Source organism: Pteropus medius, unplaced genomic scaffold, assembly GCF_902729225.1.
Source record: "Pteropus medius unplaced genomic scaffold, Ma_sr-lr_union100, whole genome shotgun sequence".
Taxonomy (NCBI): Eukaryota; Metazoa; Chordata; class Mammalia; order Chiroptera; family Pteropodidae; genus Pteropus; species Pteropus medius.
Window position 1 is genome coordinate 7,052,224 of NW_024349798.1, and position 11,617 is coordinate 7,063,840.

Genomic DNA, 11,617 nt, shown 5'->3' on the forward strand with positions numbered 1-11,617 from the left:
CCTTTTTTTTTTTTTTATTCAAATACAATCTGAAGTCCAGGGCACCCCACAAGGATGTCTTTCTTATTGGTTCAACCACATGAGTTTTTTGAGTTCTTGTTATGTGCCTGGTACATTTCTTAGACACGTCATCCGAAACTTGGGTGCGTATTAATGGCAAATCTAATAACTAAGTTTAATAAGTACTTACTATGTGCCAGAGTTTCTACTAAAGACATTACTTTTCTCATTGGATTCTCACAACAGCTTTTTGAGATAGCTACTGTTATAATCTCCTCCTCACAGATGAGAAAACAGGCTCAGAGAACTTGAGGAAATGGCTCAGCTACTAGGTGGCAGAGGCAAGATTCAAAACAGAGCCCCCTGATGTCAAAATCCTGCTCTAAACCATCCAACACAGTAAACGAGGACATCACCAAATGCTGGGTGCTCTTAGGCCCACACAAACCAGAGAAACATTCATTAGAAGCACAAATTAGACTATCTTGCTGTCGTCTGTGGTGTCCCTATTTATGGAGGGCCCAGTGGATGCTATCTCTAACTTAAACTAGAAGGTTTTCTTTGAAAGTTTCAATCTGCAACTTAAGAGCAGAGCGAGAGAAGAAAAGAGCTGGGAGTACACGTCACCAAAAGCTATTCTGAAATCTAAGAGCAAGGACACCGGAGGAGAAAGATTATCATCTTATTAGCGTAGGAGGATAAAGATGATCAGGCAGGGATGCTCCATTATTTATAGGAATCCAGCTCTTTTCTATACACTTCACTGAGGCATTTGATATATTTGTGCTGGAGATTAACACTGATGTTATTTTCTTTAATGTCTGTTTTTAGCGTATGCGATGCATGTTGGCATTCAGGAAATTCAGCCAGAGGAGAAAAACAATAGTATTAATTAGGAATGTCAGTCATGGGTGTTATGAAATTCAAAACTGCCAAGTTTCTGGAGCATTTAGTGGTAATTATAATAGACTGTGGAGACAAGCTGTTCTTCATTTCCTATAAAAAATGCACAGTTTGATGGGCAAGTGATCAAAGTGCTAATGCAAACCCTTGTGAAAGGGGTGCCTCCTTCACCCTGTTATTTTTAGGACTCAATGCTTTTGCTAATTCAGAGCTGCCCAGAGAGAGAAGACTATCCAGTGAATATAAGTCCCCTTGTCTTTTTATAATTTAAAATTACTGCTTGATTTTTTTCAATATCTCCACATAAGTTGTGTATGTGTGCGTGTGCGTGTGCGTGTGCGTGTGCGTGTGTGTGTGTGTGTGTGTGTGTTGGGAGGGGGCGTGTAAATGATACCACCCACGGGCCTGGCAGGATATTCAGATTTAAATCGGAGCCAAAGCCTTTTTCCAGGTAAAGTAACACATATAATCAATTTCTTTCAAAGTGATGAATAATAAAAACCCATCCTATGTTCTTTGGATAACCCAGTTAAATGGGTGGAGAGATTTGCATTTTTGAGAATTGGAATAAAAAGCGTACTACTTCCCTGAATTTTCTCAGTTTTTTGATTCGAGGTGTATGTTTCTTGATTTGTTTTTGGAGTATTTATGTCAGGCTAGGAATAGACCAGGTGGAACCATAGGGATCTAAGGATTCCATTGTCAATCCCTGATGTCCTTGTATTACCTTAGATGAGCCTTAGAATGGCCCTCTGAGGCTGTCTGGGCAGGTCTCAGCCCACTTGATGAGGAAGTTCAGTTGCAGAGATCAAGAAACTTGCCCATGGTTATTTGGATGCTCAGTGTCAGGAGGCCCCCGCCACCTTCATGCCTGGTGCTGTCTGCACTTTCTTGCTTCCTGACATTTCTGGACACGCCCCAGGGCCTTTGGACATGCTGTTATCTATGTTGTGCTGAACCTTTTAACTCCAGATTTGGGCAAACTTTTTTTCTCTTGTCCCTAGAAAGGACCCAACTTGTAGGAAAGGGCAAGTGTGCCATGTTCCTACAAGACTGATATTTCACCTGATTTAAAAAAAATGTAATCAAACTGGGCTCGAAGAGTAATTTATATTTCTCCAGGAAAGAGCACAGCAATGGAAGACTCAGAATTATCTATTTCTGATTTTTTTTTTTCAGAGTCACCACCCATTAGCTGGAGATAATGATGTAAGAGGAGAAAACTCTAGCTATTGTTGGTTTGCCTGTAATTTGTGTGACTTACAAGAAGCCCAGCTATTATAATGGTATCTGATGATCCTGGCTGGACATGAGAAATAAGCGAGAGATGATGAGAGGTTCTTTGCTATATGTTTGTGTCTCTGGTTTTTGTTTTTAATAATTAATAGCAGGTCCTTCTTTATCCTGAGTTTTTTCAGAAATAATTGGGGACCTTGGGGTTGGGTCAGTAATTGCTGGGAGATGTGCTGGCCGTGGATAAGCCTCCTCCTCCGGGCTGGTATGTCGGTGGGAACGGCCCCTCCCCCTCCCAGTGGTTTGGAAGAATATCTAACAGCATCTCTGCATCCTTTGGGAAAGCAAGGCACGTTTTCCTGCTGACACACGCAAGCCTTATAATTTAGCATTAGAAAAGAAAAATGGTTTAGAACAAGAAAATATATTTAGAGCTCATTATTCAAGCAGGAGTCACAGAGAAGGGGCAAGGACGGAGCCAGTCAATGAGAAACAGCTCACATTACAGGGTCAGAAGGAAGCGTGTGACTGGCACTCAGACGCTAGGCAGGAAGGGCGATGGGGTCGATATCAAAGTCGAGAATCAGTAAGGGAAGGCGCGTGAGGTTGCCTTCTCCCTGAGTAAACCTGTCCCAAAGACTCACTCCAGAGCTGCTTTCTCGCATGTCCCTTCCTCGTCCTGGTTCTCAGAAAAGGGCAGTTCACCGTGAATTTCCATGTTCCTGCTCCAAGGAGGCCTCTGCTTGGTGTTCAGATATTGGCATTGCTGTCACTGAGGCCAGAGCTAGTTGTCCCATCAAATGGAAAGGGGTCTATGAGGCAACTGTCCCCACTTGGCAAAGTTCACGTCTCCCTTTGGGTGGAAGGCCATAGCTGCAGTGTTTGACTTGCGTTTCTTCACTCTCTCTAGCTCCCTGCTGTGCCAACCTGCCAGCCATCTGTCTCCACCTGCTCATTCTTCTACCACATATAAAACGAAGCGAATCATGATCCTTCCTGGCTACATTCCAGGGCATGTAGCCCTTTTCAGTGTTGCCCAAGACCCTTGTTAGCACTGCTCCCTTTAGCATTTTTGCCTGCATTCTCTGCTTCAGCCTACAGCTCTTTTCTTCTCCATCAAGGCTGGTCACAAAGGGGGAGGGAAGCTAAGGAAACCCCATGGGTCTCAATACATCCAAGGTAAGAGGAAAAAGAATTAATCCTTGTGAAGGCCTTTAGTGTGCCAGGGATTGTGCTAGTTGCTTTATAAACATTATCCATGGTAATTCAGTAATGGTTTCTTGCTTATCCATTACGTGTCTAGTGCTGTTCTAGGAGGTAGTTATACAACAAAAGACAAGGCAGATATATTCTCTTATCATAACTCTTACAGTCTATAAGGGAGACATGTAATTAAGAAGGAATTACAAGCCTAATAAGTGTTATATGAGGAGGAGCATAGGGTATTGTGAAAATCTCTAAAAGCAACTGGATTTCACCTGATTTAGGGGCCAGAGGAGGTGATTCTGAGTAACTTATACTAAGACTTAAAGGATGAATACGATTTTTTCTCTCATGCAATCTCCACTTTCCTCTAAAATGGACGTAATACCAATATCTATTTTGCAAGCGAGGGGACTGAAGTTTAGTGATACGTGGTACCATATTCAGATACAGTTGACAGTGATGGATCCAGGATTCAATCTCAGGTTTGTCTGACTCCAGAACCCACTTCTCTCCTACCAGATTCTGATTCTTCCTGGGACTTTTCCATCACGTGTCAAAAAGTCTTAACAAAAGGAGTTAGAAAGCAAAAATAGACGGGAGTGGGGCTTTCTGGCAGTGCTCAGGTTCTGTTTGCTTAGAGCTGGAAGCATCTCATAGTTTGCATGGAGCTAATATAGTGGGAAAAACATCAATTTTGAAGAAAATTCTGGATTCAGATCCTGTATGGAGACTTTTATAAATCTTGATTTCAGGTGAGCCATTTCTCTTTCCCTATGGTGAAAACTTGAGCAAAGATATAATGTGTGTTGGGCCATGGGACGTAGTAAGCATTTGAAAATAGCACATCTTTGAGTTCTAAGAAAGGAGAAGGGGATTTGAACAGCCCAGAGTTTCTCTTGTTTGTAAGAGGCTATTTAGCACAGAATCACTTCTGGACTTTGAGCTAAACATGTTTGTACTAGAAAAGAGAGAAGCATCTCTTTGGGTTGTCAGCCAGGCGGCCACAGATGTGGACAATAGAGAACTCAGCTCACGTGCCTCATGGGAAGAAGACAATTGCTGCCCAAACACAGCTGCCTCCTTCTCAATTGGACCCAACTTTGCCAGATAATGGAAACACAGAAAACAAGGCATGGAAAAACGAGCTGTTTATGTTTAAACATGGCAATCAAACCTCAACACTGAGCCTTCTTGGATGGCACCCGCATGTCATCTCACAGCCTGTGCGGCTGCTGGGCCCAACCTATGGATTCCCAAGACTGTGCTATGGCCCACCTGTCAGGTAGAGATGGATGATTTAATGGCACCTGTTCCAGGCGTCCTCTCTCCTGGGGATGGTGTGTGCGGAAATGCTCTGCCCCTCCTCTCTGCTTCTCTAGTAGCTCCTGAAAGTTGCAGACATTGCTTGGGAGAAAAGACGTAGTTTTAGGAGACAAAATCCTGTTGCTGGGAATATCATTTTTTGTGCATGAAGGCTCTATGGGCTAAGATTCGTCTACAAAGCAGGCCTTGATGAGGATCACTTAAAAGATAAAGGCATCTTACCTTTCTACCCACCCCTCATATATCCACCCACCCTCTATCCACCTGTTATTCTGTTCATCATCTATCCATCTACCTGTCTGTCTGTCCATCCATTCATGCATCCGTGCATGTATCCATCTATCCATCCTTCTTTCCTTTATTAAAATTACATTTGTTGAACAATTACTGTGTATCATCACCCATTATATATTACACATATAATTTAGGGAGTTGTTAAGAGTTAAGGGGACTCTGGGACTAGGCAGTCTGAGTTAGAATTCCAAATTTCCCTCTTATTAAGTTGTTTGACCTTGTGCAAGCCACTCAACTATTCTGAGATTCAGGTTCTTGATGCGTAAAATGCAGGTAACAATGATAACAATTCGCAGTGTTGTCATGATGATTGAATTAGATTGTTCATGGAAGTGTCTAGAACAGTGTATGACATACAATAATGTTCAATAGATGTTAGTGACTTATTATTATTTAAAAATTTATTTTAATTGCGATATAATTGACATAGAATATTATATTAGTTTTAGGTGTGCAACATGATTTGTTAATTATATATTGTGAAATGATCACCACAGTAAGTCTAGAGTACTCATTGAAAGATGAGTGGATAAGGAAAATGTAGTACACATATCTACATACACACAAAGGAATATTACTAAACCATAAAAAATGAAATCTTGTGTTTTGTGACAACATAAATGGACCTTGAGGGTATTATGCTAAGTGAGATAAATGAAATAAGTCAGAAAGAGAAAGACAAATACCCTATCATTTCACTTACATGAGAAATCTATTATTTTTAAATGTATACATTGATGAATAAAACTGAGGTAGTAGGATTAGATCTCAGTCCACAAACAGGTATAAAGGAAATAGCTCAACTTTTTTTTCTTTCAAAAAGTCACCTTAATTTTTTATTCCTGTTCCTTATCCTGCCATCCTAGTGGAAATTACCAGTTCAGTCGTGATTGAAAGCATGGCCAAATGGCTAGTAGTGGGGGGCAGTCAGGTGTTGAACCCAGGTCTCTCACTTTGCCCACTATGGTGGACTCTCTTGGATAAGTAACAACCAGCTATTTGGTGCTTCCTGTTCCTTCTGAAAGGACAATTGGTGCCAGTTCCCTCTAGGCTGTTGAATGGGCGTCACCAGAGAGAAGATAGTTGCATACAGAATATTCTCGCAAAGGAAGCCAAGGCTCTGGTATAAAATCCACCTGCATGTGCATGTTTTAGTAAAACCGAGTTTTGGTTTTTGAGCAGTAAGGGCTAATAAGAGGCAGCTAAGGAAATAGTGGGGGAAAACTGACTTTCCAAGAATCCACATTTATAGTGGACACTTCAGCATACTGGGTCTGGGGAAAAGATGGTGCAAATGGGCTAAATGGACAAATGGACTAAGGCATGATGCTAAGAATTTACCTACTACTCATCTGCCTCCTCCATGTTATTTGTATTTTAAGTCAGGGTTGAGAGAAGTTAATTGAACACGTACATACTGAACATCTACTATGAGCCAGTCGCTACACTAGCTGCTGCAGATACAGCAGAGAACCCCCCGGGTATATTCCCTGAGTGTGCGGAATGATCATGCAGTGCAAAGAGAGCTTGTAACACAGGCTCTCAGTCAAGTCTGGGGCAGGCGTTTCTCTGAGTTCAGAGGGCGAGTCGCAGCTAACTAGGGGAAGAGTGTTCTAGACAGAGGATTTCATATGTACCGAGGCCTGGTGGTGAAGGAAACACTGTGTTCTGGAAGAATGCAGGAAGGACTTGTGAAGTTGTGCTGTAGACATGAGAGGCATGACATGAGGGATGCGGCAAGGGAGGTAGGAGCCTTTAAGACCAAGGTCATCAAGGAGCTCTGTCTTCCTCCTAAGAACTGTTCTCTGAAGTGAGCGATAGGAAGGACGTGCTTGGAGGAGGTGTGTATGCGTGTGTATTTTGGCCGCTCAGCATCTGAACTTCCTTTTTGCGATCATCGTTGGTGGGTGTTGTCAGGAGTCAGGAGGTTAAAAACACCAGATACTCATCCTCCCCATTCCTGGCAGCTTGGCGTGGGCGTGTGAGTGTGGGCCAATCTGATGCTTCCTCTTGGGACATTGACCCTGGAGGGAGAGCTTAGAGACTGTTCATGTGACAGCACCAGTCAGTCATTGTCCTGTGAAGATAGCAGTGTGGTCCGAATCTGACTGTTCTGTGGTGTCACTTGGGCATGGTGGTTGGTCTTACTCTGAAGTCTCCATAGCAATTTGGTGAGCAATCCAATATCCTTCCTAAGAATTCCTTTCTTGATTAAGCCAATTTCTACCAGTGTCTTATCGTTTGTAACCAAGAACCCCGACCAGTACAGGAAGGAATGTGCGTACTGGGGCTAAGGGCCAGTGATGGGGATGAGGGAGTCATGATTATCTCTTGGACATTTTAAGTCATATAGTGCTCAATAGTCAAAGAAGTTCAACTAAGGAGTCCTGTCCATGGTCCTGAATGAGTAATGAGTACCTGGTTAATTATTGTTTCCTTCTGGATGCTTGAACACCTCCCCAGGAATGTATTAGCCACCATAGACAGGTGAAAACCTCAGTAAGGGCTCTGCTCTTACTCCAGTACCTCCTGCTGCCTATTTCCTCTGGACAGATACTACATGGAGTTTGTCATTTGTGTTTTCAAATGAAGGTGGTGGCAATATGTGCAGGGTGGTGGCAATACATGCAGGATGGTGGTCATTAAAATCCATTTTGGGTCAGCCCCCTGTTCCCGCACAGTTATATCTGTTTCTGAAAACCCTCTCTTCCTGTTTTTATTTGCAAACCCAGCTCACGAGTAAGGGTGGACAGATTCCTAGGAAAGAGCGATGGCTTAATTAATGGTAATGCAAAGGATGTAGGTGCCTCAGTGATTGGGGCTCTGTGAATGCAGAATTGGATGGAGGGCTGAGATGCAAAATGGGATAATTGAACTGTTAGCTGAACTGGAATTTAGCTGTTAATCACTTTTATGAAACCTGCATCTCAATTCATTACTCCATTTATGCCTTGTTGCAATACAGAGCTGTTCAGCTAATTGGTAAACAGGAGCTAGGCAGTGTACCTCCGAAAGGGCAAGTCTATCAAAGGTACTGTCATATTTTTTGTGAGTGCACATTTCTATTCAATCCAGCCAGGAGGTACCTGTTAGCCTGGGCTTCGTGTTCTTTCTCAGGTAGGCACTAAACAACATTGTGAAGTCGTGCTCATACATCTCAGATAGTATTGCTGACCATCAATTCTATTTCATGAAGTTCTCTAACTAATTACTACCTAGTAATGAACTTTTTAGCCTGATGATAAAGATAATGGGTTTTGGCGGCAGAGCATTCCACATTGGAGATGGACTCTGCCGTAGATTTCCTGTGTGATGTTGGACAAAATAACACCCCTTCTGAATCTTTATTTAAGTTACATCTACCTCAAGCATATTGTAATGAGGATTACATTTCATAATGAGAGTGTATTTCATAATGGAGTACATTTCATAATGAGAACAACTTTTCTAGTACAGTGCCTGATGTATAGTATGTGTTCAATCAATACTAGATCTTACTATCATCTTTCACCTAGTAATCTTTTTTTGTTTTTGTTTAAGAAAAGGAGGAATAAGGAAATATTTCTCCCATACATTTATTGAATCAGAGACAAAAACTGAAGGGAATATTAGAATAAGAAGCCGATTGATCTAATAGAGAAGTTTATCAACAAAGACTTCAAAAAAGTAAAGGGACATCATGAGAACAAAGGAAGGCATAAGCTTTGGATGGGAGATGTGAATGCAAGACGTCATTAAGAGACCTTTCATTACTTGAGGAGGGGTGCTTAATGAAACAAAAGGCCTTAGTTGGCCAAAGATCTATTTGTTTCACTTGATGGAGGAATAAATGAAAAAAGAAATCTTCATTTTGCAGCCAAGACCATCATCTCCTAATATCCTAGTGAACCTTCTCCTCTTATTTAAATTTTATAGCTCTCTCTCTGTCCTAGGATCCAGACGTTGGACCATTGAGGGGAGAGGGGGTCTAAGGGAAGCACAAATCTGAGTGAGGGACTCTACTGTGTACTGGAATTTTCCTTCCCCTTTCATGTCAAGCTATAGGTTTTTGTTTCCCCTAGAAATACATTTCTATTACACCTCACCAGACAGGCTTGTTCGATGCGTGGATTGGTAATCATGAGTCGAGGTGGAAAGAGTCATAGACATGAATGAGAAAATGCCGAGTAGGAAGGAAAAAAAGTCTGAGGTTAACCTTGAAGAATGGCAACCTTTAGGGGCCATCGAAAGCACTGGGCTTTGGACTTTAAGAGAAGGTGCTTCTGTTAAGGTGGTTTAGCATTCATTCTCACATTCAACAAAGATTTATTGAGAATCTGCTGTGCCCCAGGCATAGTTCTAAATGCATGTGTACACTCCAGTGAGCGAGAAGGAGAGAGAAATGAACAAAACATACAAGGTCCCTGCCCTCTAGGGCTCGCATTTGTGGAAAATGCAGACTATATAATTAGCAACAATAAACAAGATAAACTTGGAATGTTCTAAGTACTGTGAGGGAAATAAATAGGGTAAAGTGAGGATGAGTTTCTAGCGAGGGTCTCTTAGATAAGATTTGATCTGAGATTTGATCTGAGACTGGTAGTATTAAAATATCCAGTCAAGCAGAGGGTCGGGTCAGGGTGGATGTTCCAAACAGAGTTATCAGCATGTGCAAAGGCCCTGAGGTGGAAATTAGCCTAACTGTCTGAGGAATGTACTATAGTAAGGCTAATCTGACTGCAGAAGAGTGAGTATGAGTGGTCTGAGATGAGTCTGGAGGAGGCGGGACCTTGATAGCCATGGTAAGGAGTTTGAATATTTTCCAGTGTACATTGGGATGCATGAAAGCATCTCCTCCTTGTTGAAATGCATGAGCACTGGGTCTAGAGGGCTGCGATACATTAACTCATGTAGGACACAGTCATAGTTTGGTTTCAGATTACTGTTTCATGTCAGGCACTGGAGTATACGACACTGAAAGCTATTAATGTAAATTAATGATTGCTCCTGCTGGCTTTGTTACGGTTTACTCCAATGAGGGATTAATAAATGCATCATGCCTTGCAAATTTGCATCCATTAAAAACCTTATTATGGTGGGGGTAACACTGATCCTCTTTGGGGGTTCTAAGAAAAAAACATCATACAGCTGTCACAACTAGTATTCGATAAAAACCGGTTAGAATGAGATAATTAGGTGGAGCTAGAGATAAGAATGATATAATATGACAATCACAGTCTGGATACCTCTGACACATACTTGCAATAGAAGAGATTATCATTTGTTAATCCCGGACTGGTGCCAGGAGCTTTCATAAATGTAGTTACTTTTAATTCTGATAACCCTGGGAGGTAGGTATTATCCCCATTTTACAGATCACACAAGTGAGTTTTATAATAGATAAATAATTGGCCCCCAAACTCCCAGCTGGGACCAGAAAGAGCTCGAGTTTTTATCCAAGATTGTCTGACTCTAACAACACTACATTGAAAGAGAGGTGTCTAAATCCTTGGCAGCCACACACTGAGTCGATGGAAGAGTTTGAGAGATCTTTGAATTTTTCTTACTAGAACTGACAACCAGATATGTGAAATGTACTGCTGCTCTTTCTTTAAAAGTAAGAACTTCACATTTCAAAGACTGGCACAGTTTGTGTGTGAGGTAAATGACCAGTAAGATGCAGAGCCTTGTAACTCAGAGGTGGATGTGAGTCCTGACACTGCCTCATGCTTAAATTGTGACTGTGGACAAATCATTTAATCTCTTTGGGACTCTGCTCATTCATTTATAAAATGGAGATATTAAGAGTGCCCATCTATTAGGGATGTTGTAGGGATTTAGTGAGATATTGCTTTGTATCATATATATAAGCATATATATATATGTAAATATATATAAAATAAATAACCTGGTGTATAATAAGCTCTTACTACAAGTTGCCTATTATACGTCTCTTCATGGAGAGATTTGAACAATGTAATATGGAGAAAGTAAAATTTATAGTTACAACTACAATGTTAAGAGCCACTGTTCGATTGGAAGAAGAGGCAAGGCAATGGTCATTTTAATTTTGCTAAAAAGTATAGAAAGCATTACTGAAGTCTCAGATTTTCAACCTGAGTTTCTCAACCTTGGATGTAAAGTTAAATCCCTTGACAAGCTTTTGAAAAATACTTGGGTATGGATGTGGTTCCATAGTGTAGCAGTTAGCACGTCTGCTTTACACGCAGAAGGTCGTGGGTTCACGCCCAAGTAGAGCCTCAGTCCATGGTCTACGGCCATGCCACCCTGAACAAGCCCGATGTCTGATCTTGGAAGCTAAGCAGGATTGGACCTGGTTAGTACTTGGATGGGAGACCACCTAGGAAGACCAGGTGCTGTAGGCATAAATAATAATAATAATAGTAAATACTTGGTTCTCTCCCTAGAGGCTCTGACTCAGTTGCTCTGGTGGAGGGGAAACCTGGGCACTGACATCTTTTAAAGCATCCTGGGTTGAGAATCACTGCTCTCTATTGGTCACCAGATTTCATCTCGTTGGGATGAATAAGTGACACCACGGTGGTCTATACCTCTTACATGGCAAAAGTTCTTCTCTATTTTATAGCCACTAATATGTGTGTGTGTGTGTGTGTGTGTGTGTGTGGTATGTGTGTGTATGTGTGGCACGCATATACAC

General features: G+C 41.7%; 1 pseudogene; it reads left to right on the forward strand.

Moving 5' to 3' along the window:
- Window positions 1-11,208: 11,208 nt before the first annotated feature.
- Window positions 11,209-11,324, forward strand: LOC120620641 (uncharacterized; annotated as a pseudogene).
- Window positions 11,325-11,617: the final 293 nt, after the last annotated feature.